The following is a 16,997-nucleotide window of genomic DNA, read 5'->3' as shown; positions in this document are numbered from 1 at the left end:
TTATCAAAAAGAAATGAGAAAGAAAATTTTACAAATGACTGGCTGAATGAGAGTAAACTTAGCTCACTCTGCCATGACTGAAGTGACTTCACTACATGTGACCTAGGTATAAATTCTTAGAATTACAGAGGCCTTATAAAAGGTTCTGGATGTGTAACCGATGCACTTAATGATATTGAAGACAATAATTGAAAACGTTTCTTTTTGGAACAAATTGAATGAAATGGCTATCTGACACCTAACATGTTATGTCTAAAGACATGCGTGGATTGCTGCAAAGAAGAGTTCTTTGCTAAGAAATAGCTTCACCCTGAAAGTATGTGTGAAATCATAGTCTACTGTTAGCAGTGCTGTGAATGCACTTGTGAAATACTGTATTAAACCAATAATAAGTCTTGACATATGGTAATTCTTTTAGCATAATTTATCACCATTGGCAATGACAAAGAGTATTTTGCTTTTTTTTTTCCATGACTTCTCTGGGCATTTTCATGTAGCAATTTAAATCCAAATGGAACTTTAGATTTAAATCTTAAACTGCCCTTTTCAAAGTGATGAAATCTCTCTGTTGCTGGGATAGGAACTTTGCCAGTGCCATGTAAACACCGTCTATATGCAGTGATGAGTTGTGTTAGTTTAAGCTTATCTTATTTAGAGATTTTCACGCCCTGTCTTTTTGGGACTGTTTTTGCTGTTCACAGATATGAACAGACAATAATTGCTACAAAAAGGATCTCAAAATTGTTGAATTAAGGGCTGATTTCAAGAAAGTCATAAGAAGGACAAGCAGAATGGTAGTATGCCAATCCACAGAATATTTTAATTGTTACTAATTTGAGAAGTAAGAGAAAAAACAGGAAGAGCGGAAGTGTTAATTAGTGATCTCAACAGTTACTCAATTGGCATATGAAAGAATCACAGTAGGATAATTCACATGATTAGAGTATTAATGAGTATAATTGCTCCAGAAACATCTGCAAGGGATGAAAATGAGAGAGTGGGTTTTTTGTGTTTCTCTTTTTAGAAAGCAGTTAGATCCAAAAAGAGAACATACACATTTTCTGGATAAGGATGAAATGATCAGATCAGCTGTAAACTAGCAATTGAGATGTGATTCTTGAGGGAGATAAGAGTTTTCTTCTGGAATAAAGAAGAGGAGAAAAGAAAGTAAAGAGAATCAACTTTCAACTGTGTAGACAATCGTAGTAAAAGTTTTTAGAAAATAGGTATGGCAAGGCAAAGAATATCCAGCATATTTTTACATGAAAAAAAGAGTTGATATAATAAAAAGAATGTTAGATATCTGATTCTAGACATCAGAAAGGAATGGCAGAAAATAAGAAATTGGCAAAAAGCCTGCAAGAGAATGAACATGAAAAGAGAGAGACTACAGCCCATAGAAAGGAAATAAAAAGTCTTCTACAAAATCGTGAAATAAAGTTCAGGAAAGTAGACTTAAATTCAGGGAAATGGTAGGAAAATGGGATGGGATGAAAGTCTGGATAGAAAGGGAATTAGGATCAGAGCAGTTCCTATTCCTTAAATAGGCTAAGTTATGCATGCATTTATTCTGAAGTAGAGAAAGACTAAAAAATACAAGCAGGGATGAATTTGATACTGTAATGAAAGCTCCAGTGATCTCAAACAACATAGCACATACAGAATATGGAAAATATATTGAACTATTAAAATCATTAAAAAGAAAAAAAAAAAAAACATTAAAACCTAGGCACAAAATCAGAAGTGCCAAGGTGGAAAATGAGATAGAGTTAGCAAAACATTATGAAGGGAAAAAATAAAATACTGCATAAGTGAGATTTCTCCACTTAGTGCTAAGAGAAAGACTACAGATAGATTAGATTTTTAAATGAGTGTGAGTGAGAATCTACTGAAAAATTACAGCTGTACCTCACTTAAAAGTTTTCAATATGATTATTTCATTAAAATTACTGTCTATCAAAGAACTAAAGTGACATCAAAATCTCGAACTGAGAATATAATTCTGAATTTAATTACTATTAGTGTAGATAGGTATATTTGTACTTAAATTCTTTTACATTTTTTAAAGCTTATGTGTAACTTCTCATTTTTTTTTTCATTGTGCAGAGATAAACTGTTCTTGTACTGCTAGTTTTTAACAATCAAAAGTAGGAACATTTGGAAAAAAATATTACTGTGGAGTAGATATCAACACCATTAATTCATCTCCATAAATTTGTATGTAATGAGTTCTTTACCTTGAGATCTTGCTTTATTTTAGTATTAGTATTCTCAGATTATCCTTTGTTACATATTTAATCTTGAGGATAGATTCTAGAAAGGTAACATTTTTAAAAATTACTTCAGTTCTAACCTGCAAGTTGAATAGTAGAGCTGTATCTTCTTCAGAATATTATTAGTTTTCTTGCCACATTCTCCCTTCTGCTGCTCCAGTCGCTTTAACAAACGTCTTCAGTATCATCGATAGTTAATCACTGATGCAGAAGAAAATAGAATAAGGGACACCATTTTTACAAAAAGAAGATACAGGATCTATTATCATTTAAAAATCTCAGGTTTATTAGATATTTTTGTGCTCCAGCACTCAAAGTAAGTCTTATATGTCAGGCATGGTATTTCTACGATTCTAGTGTTGAAATAAACAAGAACAATAGGATATATTTAAGATTTTTTCAGCCTGTTATTCCAGCTCTAATAAATATTCAGATTTCACAGGGGAGTTCAGTTTTCCCTCTCATTCCCCACTCTATTCAGTTAAGAAATTTGCTTGTGGGCTTGTTATTAAATTGCAGAGACTTCCTCACAGTTTCTCCTGGTCTCTTGGTCTCTTTGTTGATCTCTCTTGGCTAGGGTGTATTCTCTTTCTCATCATAGAGGTGTTCTGAGACGCTATGCAGGAAAAGTGTCACTGAATAGTTTTCAGGAAAGAAGCAAAAAAGAGGCCTTGCCAATTCCTTGTAGCAGCTTCTGTCTGAAAGAAAGTGAAATTGCAGGTGACTGAACAGTGGCACAGGCTGCCCAGAGAAGCTGTGGAGTTTTCCTCCTTGGAGATCTTTGAAACCTGTCTGGATGTGGGATCTTTGCTCTGGGTGACCCTGCTGGTTCAGGAGTTGGAGAAGATGGATTCAAAAGGCTCTGCCAGTATTAGCTATTCTGAGATCCTGTGAAGCAGGATGAAAAAATGGTGCAAAAAACCTCAGATAAAAATGGATTCAGGGAACCTTACGTTTACCTTACAGGTAAGGTGATGGAGATAAACAGTTAATTACTGCACATTTCTGAATGCTATTTGATCTGTAGGAGGTTTACATATGGCAGCTATTTCCTCGGGTGCATATGTATGTCAGTTCCAGTGGTAGTTAACAGGGTCACACAGACCTGTATCACCCATCACAACTCTCCAGGATTGAGAAAGCTGAAGTAGCAGAAGCAAGGACCAAGGGGGAAAACTGAAGTAGATCTGGAGTCAATCAGATTCCCTCCACAATGCTCTTAAGTCTTTAAAGGCTTCACAATGTTGTGAATCAAGACAAACATCACATCAAAGAGCTTCAGGCCCTGACCACATGCAAAAATAGTGCTGGTATGCAGAACATTATTGAAAGGAAGAATTTTGAAGAAATATTGATAGGCAAAATCATCTACTCAGGAGATGTATAATTACAAGAAACAAATGGTGGCTCCTGTAGACAGTTCTGATTCAAAATAACTTGCTTTTCTGTGAAGTAACATTAATCCATGCAAATCAGTGTATTATCTATGCAATTATTCTATATGAAATTAACTGAAGTAAAGCAGTAATTAATATTTTAGGTGTCCTTTTAAAAGTGCTTAAACATTGTTGTTCTTTCTTTTTTTCCCCCCACCAGAAACAAATGTACTTTCCTTTTAATGTGGAAATTGAAATTACATTCTTTAGGATATCATCACATTGTCTTGCTTAAGTGGTTATCGCAAAGTCCCCAGTGGCTGGAAAAAGGGAAACATCACTCCCTTAGTCAAGAAAGAGAGAAAGGAAGACTTGGAAAACAAGAGGACAGTGAACCTCACATCTGTGCCTGGGGATATCATGGATAGATCCTCTTGGAAGAGATGTAAATGCACATGTGAGATGAAGAGGTGATCTGAGACAGCCAGTATATTCTCACCAAGGGCAGATTGTGCCTGACTAGTCTGGTGGCCTTCTCTGATGGAATGAAGGCATCAGTGGACAGGGAGAGGTTGGTGATTGTTCCCCTCTACTCTGCACAAATGAAGCTCCACCTGGAGTACTGTTTCCAAGCCTGCGGCCTTCAGCACAAGAAGGATGAAGAGCTGCTGGAGTGGGTCTGAAGGAAGACAACAAAGAAGATTAAAGGGTTGGAGCTCCTCTCTTATGAAGAAAGGCTGAGGGAGTTGGGTTTACTTAGCTTGAAGAAGAGAATGCTCCAGGAAACCTCATTGCAGCCTTCCAGTATTTTAAGGAAACTTACAAGCAGGAAAGAGACAAATTTTTTACAGAGTCTGATAGTGACAGGACAAGGTGGAATGGTTTTAAACTAAATGAGGGTAGATTTAGATTAGAAGTCAGAGGGAAGTTTTTCACTGAGAGTGTGGTGAGGTACTGGAACCATCTCTGGATGTCTTCAGGGTTGGGTTGAATCAGACCCTGGGCAGCCTGATCTACCAGTTGGCAACCCTGTCTAAGGCAGGGGGGTTGGAACTACGTGATTTTTAGGTCCCGCCCTAAGTCATTTTATGATTCTACAGTCATAATTCTAATGCAAAGTGGGTTGGTCTCTGAGAAGCTGTTTTGGTTTGGTTTTCTAGGCCATGTGTCATCCCAGTGCTTTTTTCGGTATCAATTCTTTTGCAAAGAGTGCAGTGACATGTGAATTACCATTTTCAAATAGAATTATCTGTAACAAAAAGGACATTCTGAATTATGTACCTTTTGAATTTGAAAACCTTTGTCTTTCTCTTGCTCCTTTGTTTGTACTAGGTATTTCATTTCCAGTGGATGTTGAAAGAACATCCCTATTATTAAGCTTTTGTAAGGATGTTCCTGTTAATCCTCAGACTTCAGGCCACTAGATTCATATTCAGCACAAAATACGATATGGACAACACACTTCTGTGAAGTGTCCTCACTCCTGAAGGTTGTGTTTATGCTCAGTTAATGAGATTAAACTACTAAGTGTAGCTCAAGATTTCAGATATGTGTGGGAGTCTATTATTTATAGAAAGATTTTATAATTCTTTCTTTACAGTAGAGGTATTAATCCAGTACATCTATACAAACATACGAAGAATGTCCAAGGATATTTCATAGAATCATTTAGGTCAGAAATATCTTCAAGGTCATCAAGTCCAATTACGCATATATTTTCAATGAATTGCCTACATTTTTGTAATACAGCTTCCATTTAGTATGAACATACAGAGTGAGAGTTATTATGTGCTTGTGTAAGGGAAACAAGTCCCCGTGAAATGTTAAAAACAAATCGTACATTTTTTTATTAGTTTGTTTTAATGAAAAATAGTGATTTATGTTGCAGATATTGAACAACTCTAATTATGTTTTATAGTTGCTTTATAGTTTATGGCAGAAACTTGTATTTCAAATTGATAGCAAGGAAATTTAATAATTATTAATTATATTGGTTATTGTATTATGTAGATGATCAAGTCTCCTTGCCTGATTAAACAGCTGACAGAATACTAAGAATGTATCACTGAAAAATCTTCTGCTTGCCATATATCTATCTCATATATTTGTTTTGAGATATTCAATTTGTATTTGTGAATAACTTTTATATACATGAGTATGAAAGGCTACTTAATTTTAAACTGCCTACAGAGTTCATATAAAAAATGGACTTGGAAAACAGGCTTCTCTAACAGCTAGGTCTTGCTTCCTCCCTCATCCTTCAAAGCCATATTGCAGTTTTTGTTCACTTCTATAAGAGATAAAAGCTCTTCCCAAAGAGCTAGTTTTTCGCTTTCTGCTTTCACGGACATAACTGATACTTAATCTCTTTTTGATATGTTTCTGTCCCATCTCCTTATTTCTCAGCAATTCTTCTGAGTACATACTGCTGGCAGTAATTTTCTTTTATTATCCTTTTCAGCTCCTTTGCCATTTACCTTCTATATCATATCAATATTGTAACATTAATTTTAAAATTCAAACTCATTCCACTACTTATTTCTTAATATATCATTTATTTAACTTCCCATCGCCTGTTCCTTTTTGTATTCCTCTTTTTCCCTCTTTTTTGCAACAGTTTTCTTACTGTTCCCGCATTATCTCATCACCTTTACCTATGTCCACAGGGACACAGCCAGAGGTAGATAAAGGGGAAGGATTAGCACTTCTGAAATCATCTCTCCTCTTTGTTGAATCACATTATATGAAGGCTGCTCAGAAAGTAATGCCTCATATTTTATCACGTTGGCCCACAACATCAGAGGTGGATATTGGTGGTATGGCAGTAGAGGCTGAACCTTCCCACCTATATTCCTCTACATGTTGTTGACATGAAACAGATGGTAGCAGAGAGGCAGTCTGACAAAATGTCGTGTGATATGGAAGTGTGGATGAAGCAAAGGTGTGTCACTGAATTCATCCATGCAGAAAAATGGCACCCACTGATATTCTTTGATGCTGGCTAACTTCTATGGAGATCAAACTGTGGATGTTAGTGCAGTGACGCACTGGATGGTGAATTTCAATACTGGTGACAGTAACAGTTCAGATTCTGATGAGTGCAGTGTACAGGTTCTTGTTCACCACTGGCAAAAATACATAGCTAATGACGGTGATTACTGAAAAACAATGTTTTGTAACTGAGAATCTCTTCTATCTAGTAGTAGTAGTATTGTACTCTTTGTTGTAGTTTCCATGAAAATAAATGGGACACATTACTTTTGGAGCAACCCACATACTTATGTATTTACATAACCATCTGAGATGTCATATATAATTTAATACACCTATATAATAAATGTATAATAATGTATTAATTTATTAATTGGTTTAAGGGTAATCTTATATATGCAGCTCCTGAGGATAAGAGCCATTAGTTTCACATTCTGACAGGCAAAATCATAGTTACATATATAACCTCTGTGATAACTTGCCCAAGAATAAAACCATTGATGCATAGAAATGATGACATAGACAGCGATGAAAATGGTAAACAGTTTACAAAGGTACTGCAATTGCTTTGTATTCTCTGCCTATTAAAACACAGCCTCACAGCTTATTTCAGAATATTAGCCAAGAACCTTTTGAAGAAAGTTTAACCTAAGAAACTAGTGCAGCAGTCTGTGAAAGTGCGAGCTATTGAGCTGGAGAGTGGATATGATGCTGTAGCTGTGTAATACAGAGGTAAGATGAATATGAGCAGACAGTACAAAACTTCAATCAACATTTGTTTAAGTGTAGATGAAAAACTTTCAGTATTCAATAGATAGCTACAAAACTGTTCTGTCTGATACTTAAATTTATTCTAGATCTCAGGAAAATAACTGAGAGATGATCTTATTTATAATCACAGAAGTTCATTTAAAAAAGCATATAAAAAGATAAGAACCAATGTGTAGATTTTACCACTGGTAAAATTTAAGCATAAATTACCTAGGTATTTGTTATGAGGATGATTTAATTCTGAAATAAATGTTGTTGGCAGTAATCTCTGTCACCTCACTTAGATCAAGAAAAGAATCACAGAATCCTTTTGATTGGAAAAGACCACTAAGATCATCAGGTCCAACTATTAACTTAGCACTGCCTAATCTACCATTAAAACATTTCCCTAAGTATAACATCTACATATCTTAAATACCTCTAGGGATGGTGACAACTTGCACAGCCCATTATAATGCTTGAAAACACTATGGGAAGAAATTAAACTTCCTGTGGTACAATTTGAAGCCACTTCCCTTTGTTCTATTGCTCCCCACCTCTCTACAGCCTCCTTTGTGGTAACTGTAGAAAGCAATAAGGTCTCCCTTGTTCTCCCAGCCACTTGACATATGCTTTATGCCAACCTCATTGCTCTTCTCTGGACATGCTCCAGCACCTCAATCTCTTTCTTGTAGTGAGGGGCCCAAGACTGAACACAGTACGCAAGGTGCAACCTCATCAGTGCTGAAGAAGGATAGTCACTGTCCTAGCTCCACTGTCCACATCATCCCTACTAAAAGCCAGAATGCTGCTTCCCCCTCTGGCCTTCTGAGAATACTGCTGGTTCATATTTAGCCAGCTATCAACTAATACATCCTGGTCCTTTTCTACCAAGCATCTCTCTAGTCCCTCTTCCCCCAGCATGTCTGTGGAGAAGTTCTGAATCATAGAATCATATAATTGCTCAGGTTGGAAAAGACCTTAAAAGATCATCGAGTCCAACCGCAACCTAACCATACCACCCCAACTCTAACAACCCTCCACTAAATCATGTCCCTGAGCATCACATCCAAACAGTTTTTAAACACATCCAGGGATGGTGATTCAACCACCTCTCTGGGGAGCCTATTCCAGTGCTTAACAACCCCTTCTGTAAAGAAGTTCTTCCTCATATCCAACATTAAACTTACCTGGCACAACTTGAGGCCATTTCTCCTTGTCCTGTCACCAGTGAGAGGAGACCAACCCCGCTCTCGCTGTAAGCACTTTCAGATACTGGAAGAGAGCAGTAAGGTCTCCCCTTAGCCTCCCAGACTGAACAGCCCCAGTTCCTTCAGTCACAATTAGCAAAAACGCCACAAAAACAAACAGAATAAAGACAGAGTGAATTGCAGAGTTATTCTTTTGGCTTTTAAAAGAACTGTATTTTAAAATTATATTTGACCTCACAGTAATGTAACATATATTCCTGGCTCAGAAAATAATTAAAATTTATTTTATCAAGTTTGTAGATGTGACACATTTTATTGCTTTCTGTGTCTCAGCTTAATCAGTAGAGATCAAAACTTGTGTTCTGATCTGTCTTGATTTTGAAAGGGTTCAAAAATAGGAAGAAAGATACAGAGAACTTTATAATAATATTCTTCTAAAGGAAATTAATTTTTTCAACTCACATTCACTGCTACCAAGTTAGTATATATCAATTTTATATGATTGCTATCACTTGCTCATTCAGAAGAACTTATAAATGAAATCAGATAGCTTAACAAAAATTCATATTACTATTTCTTTATATGAAGTCAGCACCAAGATCAATTTTCCAGCAACTCTGAACACATAGAACAGTAAATGTTTATGCTTCCAAGCAAACTGTCTACGCTAAAAATCACTGAAACAAGAGATTGATCTGTTTTGATTAAGCTTATATATTTCTCCATAATGTTCACTTCTTTCAAAACATGTGGGGCAGAAACTCTCAGTACTTCACATTTTTGCTCAATAGTTCAGGGCTTAGAACACCTAGAGAGTGGTTTAATTCCCTCTTCTTCCTTACAAACTTCCACAGACTTCCACAGCTCCTCATTCCTGGAAGATTCCTTAACTACACCACTGATTAACCTGAAGTCACTATCATAATCCTTTACACAAAAATTCCTTATGTCTTCTTGGAAGATGTGAGGACTATGGGAATCAGAGTGAGTATAAAGGAGTACAGAAGTCTGTCCATCTTCTCTTTTGGTCAGACATTCCTTGGTTGGTGTAGGTCTGAGGTATCTGCCAGAAAAGAACCTGATTAATAAATTCTGTTCAAAATCAAATTTTTGAAGAATGCTCTTCTCCAAGGTAGAACCACCCCAAAGTTCACTGTTGTATTTCAAGACAGACAGCTTCTCTCAAGTATCTTTTAAGAGTTTTTCCACATATTGCACTTAAGCTGTAGAATGCTTCTGCTGATAACAGTTCTGCATTTAGGTGGTAGCTTAACCTATTCATTCAGCAGATATCCAGATTTATCTCAAGACAGAATTGGTTTTGCACTTATGGGCTAATCAAGGCTAACAGAACTCAGTTGTGGAACTGGGATCCTAAATTTAAAAAAAGATACTCAGTTATATGGGTCATGTAAGTAAATCCGAAATCAAGGCATTATGTTTGAGAATGCAATCCTCCAGGAATAATATGATTCTTCAACATGGTGATAAAAATCAAAGATAACTCTCACCTGATGAGAGAAGAAAGGCCTAAAAAGAATACTGACTGTTATAGGATATAGGATACTTGTTTCTCTTCTGTATGTGGCCTGACCCACTTATTTCTGTCCCAACTGTAACAGTAAGTAGAGAAACAACTTGTTGGAAGGTTTTGCATTTTGCATTAATACAGTACCCACAATCCATTCTCACATGTAGATTTTACCTGCAACAATAACATGCATAAGATTGTATTAAAAGAGTAGCGTGTACTATTATTGTTGTTAAATATATTTGTCCTGGAATTAATAGATCAAATTCTGACTTATATCAGTTACCTGTATTTGGACTTATATTACAATTGGAATTTTAGCTGGTGTTCAACATATGCCATTGATTTCCACTTGAAAGACTTGTTTTTCCTCTCATGAAAAATGTGAGTTCTAGAAACAAACTTCTGAAGGTAAGGAATTTATTTATTTATTGTATTTGAATAGCAATCTGTACTGATTAGCATTTATGCTGCTGTGAAATATTTTGAGCACCTAATCCCTATGATTTTGTCACACAGAAATTACATTTTTCAGCCCTACTATTTTTCTTGTAAAGCTATTTTTCAACTTAATTTTATTTAAAAAAAAAAAAAATCAATACTTCTCAATATGTTTCTCAGAATCCCAATAAACAGTGCTAAAACTAGACAGAAAACTGAGTATATATTTTACAGAGTCAGTGCAGATGTTGTTGCTGCCATTTCTAACACACTGATTAAATTCCATGTGCACTATTCACTGAATTTGTTTGGTTATTTTAAATTTAAGCATTGTAAAAGTATTGTGCTGAATCTGGAAAACACCATGAAATTTATAGAAAAATGATATAAAATGAGTTACTATACTTCAACATTCAAGTGAGAGAGTCTGCAAGAGAAAATTATAATACGGAGAGATTACATAATAACACATTTTCCATAGTCATGTTACTTTTCTTTGTAATACTATGAACAGGTCATTTTGTATTGTGTGTGATGTATGTGACTAGACACAAATAAACACACTTTTCACAAAAGCAGCTCTACTTTTGCTGATGCAGTAAACAGAGAAGGTACTTCAAAGTCAGCAGAGTTGTATCAGAGATTAATCTGAGCTACATATTGAGTAGCTATTCATTTTAACCTGACTTTTAAGAGATAAAGAGATATAGTTACTGATCTAGAAATAAAATAAAAATAAAGGAAGGTAGGAGTTTCAACTGTTGTTCAATTTTCCTATTGGTAAAGTACTTAAGGAGATTTCCTAGGAACTTAGCCAAATTTTAAGACATTTTATGTTTCCCTTTCATGAATGAAACTCAAACTCTAAACTCCTTTATTTGAAATCTAGCAGATACTATTTTTCAGAAGCCATGTATGTTTGCAGAAAAGAAGGATGGAAAATGTTAGGTTTTAGAAGGATTGAGTATTAAGCTTTGGATGGAACAAGAAACCTAAACCAGCAAATTATTCCTATTGTCTCTAAAACATAGAAATTAAGTACCTGTGTAGAGTAGCCAGAGTTTATGGGCTTTATCTAATTTTCAGCAAATGAACAATAATCCATTTTCCCAAACAATAATCAATTGGTATCTGAATGGTGTCTCTAGTGCATTTCATACTGCATGTCTGCCTGTATGCAAGAAAATACCTTCTATCAGATCTATCATTTCTTTTTAGTGAATCTAAGTCTTTTCAGCGAGTATTCTAACCACGAAGCATTCATACAAAAATTACTTTTATATATGCCAGATTATTTTTACAGTAACCTGAGGAAGAAAAACAGTGTCTAAAACCAAATGATCAAGATATTTGCTAATAAACAGTGCTGACTACTGGAGTTTCAGTCCAAGCAACACGTGGTTAAGAAGCCCAAGAATGGTCAGTTCACAATTGGTATCTCATTAGGGAAGGACACACAAACTAAATGTTCTAAACCATTTGGACCTGACATCCCTTATGTTTACTGAATTCCTTTTCTAAGGTTCAAGATTACTCAACTTCTAAAATTCTTTTACCTATTCTCCTTTCACACTTTTACAATTATTCATTAAATAGAACAAGTAAATGTTTCAGACCAGTATGATAATCACACAATCTTCCAGTGACCATAAAAATTTACTGGAACGTTATGATGAAATTTCATGTTACTCAGTGAGTTGGAGAGTACATCTAGGTTTCTCTTTCATTTTCTAGTATTTGAATATTCATACTAGACATGATCTATTCTGTTGTTCCTAGATTTGTCATACAGTATGAATAGTCCCCTCCACAATTTTAGAACAGAGGAAATTATGATAATGTGGAAAGGTTCATATAAACAATGGATAAAGTGTGTAGACTAGCACTGTTATTTATGGCCTTTTATGTATACTTGTTTTGCCATGCGTTTTATTTGTGTTTTTCAAAAAGGAACAGGTATATATTGAGGAGATTTTTTAATTTATTTTTCAAAATTTTAGAAGAATACTAATGCAGATGTTGACACACATCTTTAATTACCTGTAATTTCTACTGATGTAAGAGCTTTAGAGGCAGAGTTTCCTCCTCTTGGGAAGATAAACAAACTTCAAAGTCATGTTTAACTTGATCACTTGAAATGAATCATATGATGATTGGTCAGTTACCTCTTTGCTCAACTGACAACTAAGATCATGTAGCTTGGAACAACCTCTCCAGCAGAAAGGTTTCACTTTTAAACAACTAATTTCAAGAGAAGCAGACATCATTTTACCATACATATACTTAAAACAAAAAAGAAAAGCTGCACGACTGTTTTAAACAGCAGGATTTCTATTACGTTCTCATATCCTAAGTATGAATGGAATGGCTGCAGACAATATTTTTTAAATACCAGAAACTTGGCTAGCACAGCAAATTGCCTGCTGAACACACTGGCATCATGCATACAGTGCTGATCAGCAAGTGAGCCAGCTGATTAACAAGACTGCTAGTTACATGTTGTCTTTTACCTCTTTAGCAGATTGGCTTTTCAGGAAGATGGAATCTCTAAAACTGTATTAGAAACTGAGAGAAGGGGATCAAAGCAGCATTTGAAACTGTCTAAGTATTACCTAAACAAAATAATCTAGCACAAAAAAGAAAAAAAAAGAAAAAAAAAAAAGACAGTCTACATGTCTACATGAAAGAAAATTCACAAGGGTGAAACAAAAGGAATAAAAATAACAGAAGGGAATACCAATGTATAAAAATTAGAGCACACAAAGTACTGCAGGAGTTGTATGTGATGAAGGGGAAAGGAGGGAGCTGCAGAACAATGAAAGACATAGCATGTACTTTATATGTTTCACATGCATTATCTCCTTAGGTTATTACCACCTTTTTAGTTGTGTATTTCATTTGCTATATTTTTTTTTTAATGTATGTAGGGCTTTTTGTAGTTTTAATAATACCTTTCATACACTATAGAAGAAATGTATCAGCAGCAAGCCACAGCAAAGAAAAACGTTCAAGAAGTCTTTTGAAGACTTACTTAGGTATAAAGAAATTCACATTTTGTTGACAAAACTACCTTCTGCCTGCCACTTCTTTTTCTGTGTTTTTTTTTCCCCCCCTTCACTTCTAAACGATCAGAATCCTATTAATCATGAGCATAGCATGTGGCTCAAGTTTCAGTTTTCTATATAGCATGTACCTTCATTGCATCCTTGTTATTTTATACTATATTTTATAGGGTACTTAGGGTGAGCTGAGAGAAGGAAGAGAATATGTGGTAAAATCTGTGGACAGCACAACTACTGAAGTCAGTTTCACCTACAAAAGATTTTGAGAAACAATAGACCTGCAGATATTGACAGCTTCAAAAATGAGCTGAAACAACTTGGATGCAAGCATAATCATAGATAGCTCGTGAAAATGTCAATTCATTGTGCAACAGTCAGAAAGCAGATGTAAGAGATGTGTAAAGAGATCAGAATAATAAATGCATTGAAATGCCATTATATAAATTAATGAAATTGAATCTTTTTGAAAATTCTGTTCAGCTTGATTAGCTGACCTCTAAATGGTAAAAAACAGCAATTGAATAGTTCCAAAGGAGGTCAATGAGCCTGGTTACAACATGGACAAATTCTCAAACAAGAGAAATTTTTAGAGACTACTGATTAGGTCTGAGGCAAGAAGAATAAGAGGTGATATACAAAGCTAGAAAAAAAAAAAAAAGAAAAACCAACACAAAAACAGTAGAATAAAGTGTCAGTCAATAGCTGTTTCTATCATTAAAGAAGAGCAGGGGTCACATCCAAGGAGGAATCAAAACATGACTTTGAAATATTTTTTAATATACTGCATAGCTAATCCTTGGAACTTCAATTTTATTGTGAAATTCAAGGGGTTAGCAGGTATCCATAAAGATTACATTATATTAAACAGACTGGACAGATTCGGATGTAATTATACATTAGCATGAAAGAATCTTCAGGGACAGGAATCTTCAGGTCAGCAGAATCTCTGTCTTGAACCAGTAACAGGACTTGACATTGTTTGTTTCATGCACCTGATATCAACCACTCTTGAAGAGAGGGAGTGCAAACATCAAAAATTCTGCCACAATTTACAGGCTGAAGTCACGATGACTTCAATTTAATAAATGCTCTTACTGCCCTTCCCTAAAGCCATAGAGTCTCAAAACAGGTTTACATTAACAAGCGATGAAAACAAATGGGAGCAGTCCTATAAAGCTAAAAAGCCTTTGCAGAAAATACAAACTCCAGAGTACATACCAAACCAGAACATTTACTCCAGACAATTCAAACCTTGTCCTTTGGAATATCCATTTTTAGCATGGACCACAGCAGGTAAATTCTGGGAGCGTCACTTACACCTAACTTCATCCCAAAATACCTAACTTGTGCAAGTGATGCTTCTCTACTGCAGAGACTACAGGCTAGTCAGTGGAGAGGACAGGAAAAACTTTCAGGGTGCTTTTCTAATTCAAAGTAGGATGTTATTAGAGACACCTCTTAAATCTAAAATGATCATCCAAAGAAAACCTCCACAAAATTCTAAGCCAAAGAAAGTCCCTTTATATATACAGGATGGTCATCTACAAAACTCAGTGTAACATCAGTGGAAAAAAAGGGGGTGGACAACAAAGGCTTGCAGAGGGAGAAACTGAGAAATATGTAGTAATGCTATGAGCACAAAAATTATTCCAATAATTGTTTGTAGCAAATGTAGCAATAAACAAGTACAAAAATCAAGGGAATGCTATATTAGTTTGTGTTTTATTACTGATGACCATGAATATTTTCTACTAAGAAAGTCCCTTAGTCCCTTTTTAAATTAAGTTTGTACATGCATGGAAATACCTTCTCTAATTTATTATAGTACGAAGTATGGCATATCTCCAAGGTATTCAGTATTATTGTTCTTCTGAAGCAATATTTCAAATAGCTTCACTTTCTTTACTGACTAGCACTTTACAGGAATTTTCCAATTGAGCAAGTTAGCAGAAATGAAAAAAAATATGTATGCCCATCTCAGTGTGTTTTCTTAGATCATTGTTTCTAAATAATTACCAGGAACTAGAATGGAAGAATGAGCCATGAATAATTAGAAAGCTCTCCCAGAATATCAACATTTCTATCATGTTACTCATTTAAGAACATGTTGATTCAATAAAGGATGGTAGGAAAATAAGAACAAGCGAATATTACAGTTTAGTTTGATGTAGGATCATATAACTCTGGTTTAATTCTTTATCTTAACATTGTATCAATTTAAATTCTATGCTTCTATTTCTTTACTCACCTGGTATTAATTTCATGCCTAAGTTCCTAAATGTCCTTAAATTCATCAGTCTAAAATCAGTAGCTGGAAGAGGTTACAGCAGCAGGAGCATGATAAAAAAATGAGATTCACTGAACCAAATACAGGCTTGAAAGTTAGATATTCCTTAAAACGGTTGTATCTGGCAATTAAGAGTAAGGCCTAAATATTGACCTGTGTTAGTTTGCATTTAGAGAGAACAGAATTTAAGTTATTTTTCTATATAATCTCCTATGATGGTTCCACTGCAGCTGAAAAAAACTCATTTTCATTAATAACATTTCATTTGATTTGTTGCCTCTAAGTTCATTACCATTAATCACCAACAATTCCTTCCAACTTAAATGGACTTTCTCAGCAGGACACAGTATCCAGTTCATAGCATGCTAACGTACTATGTCTGAGCAATCACTGTGACTCCTAAATGACTCAAAAAATTAAACCTGGAATAATCTGACCTTTTCTATGTATTTAGAGGAAAGAGCATCACAGTGTTAAAAACTCTGAAAGCAACCAGAACCACACTCCATATTATTCTTGCCTCAATTTTTTCCTAAGGTAGACATACATTAATGATTACATGTCAATAAAATAATTAAAGCATCTCATTTTAGGAATTAGTCCTTTCCACTCTGCCTTGTCCTTTTGCTCCAAGATGACTTCTATCTACCTCTCTCTAAATCTAATCCTTATCACACTAAATAGTGTACTCATATAATAAAAAGCAATTCCCATTTTTGAGGATCTTCTAGCTTTGCAGTCATGAAAAAAAAAAAAAAAAAAAAAAAAAGGTTTTTTACTGAGGAGTTGATTTGAAAAAGGGCCGAGAATGAAAATTCTAGTAATAGAATAGTAATATAATAACACAACATTTCTGAGAAAAAAAGGTTGTGCAAAAAAAACAAAAAACAAAAAAACAACCACCAACCCGGTTTCTAAAACCCAAGTTACAGTTGTGTCTCAAGACTTAATTCTGTCACAAAATCTATAAAGCCCAACTCGCTGGAGTAGGTCTTTAAAAATTAATTTGCCAGCTGGAGATTCAATGCTCTTGCTACATACTTCTGATTTCAGACTTCACAGAAATTCCTCTAAG

At 35.0% G+C, this 16,997-nt stretch overlaps 1 long non-coding RNA gene across 6 annotated transcripts in view; it reads right to left on the bottom strand.

Annotated features, from left to right (window-relative positions):
• The window catches only part of LOC116237983 (uncharacterized), a 342,684-nt gene that overhangs the window by 17,980 nt on the left and 307,707 nt on the right, over positions 1–16,997 (bottom strand). For 3 of the 6 annotated variants that reach the window (XR_016465937.1, XR_016465939.1, XR_016465940.1), the window contains 2 exons: positions 8,581–8,665; positions 2,354–2,474 (listed from right to left, as the gene is read on the bottom strand). This is a non-coding gene — a long non-coding RNA (uncharacterized LOC116237983). The remainder of the gene's footprint in view (positions 1–2,353; positions 2,475–8,580; positions 8,666–16,997) is intronic. The other 3 variants (XR_016465938.1, XR_016465942.1, XR_016465941.1) reach the window with 2 other exon arrangements.

The sequence above is a fragment of the Phasianus colchicus genome, chromosome 4 (genome assembly GCF_987193195.1).
Source record: "Phasianus colchicus chromosome 4, bPhaCol1.hap1.1, whole genome shotgun sequence".
NCBI classification, from domain to species: Eukaryota; Metazoa; Chordata; class Aves; order Galliformes; family Phasianidae; genus Phasianus; species Phasianus colchicus.
Note: the sequence above shows the minus strand (reverse complement) of the source record. Positions and strands in the feature narration are given on the sequence as shown.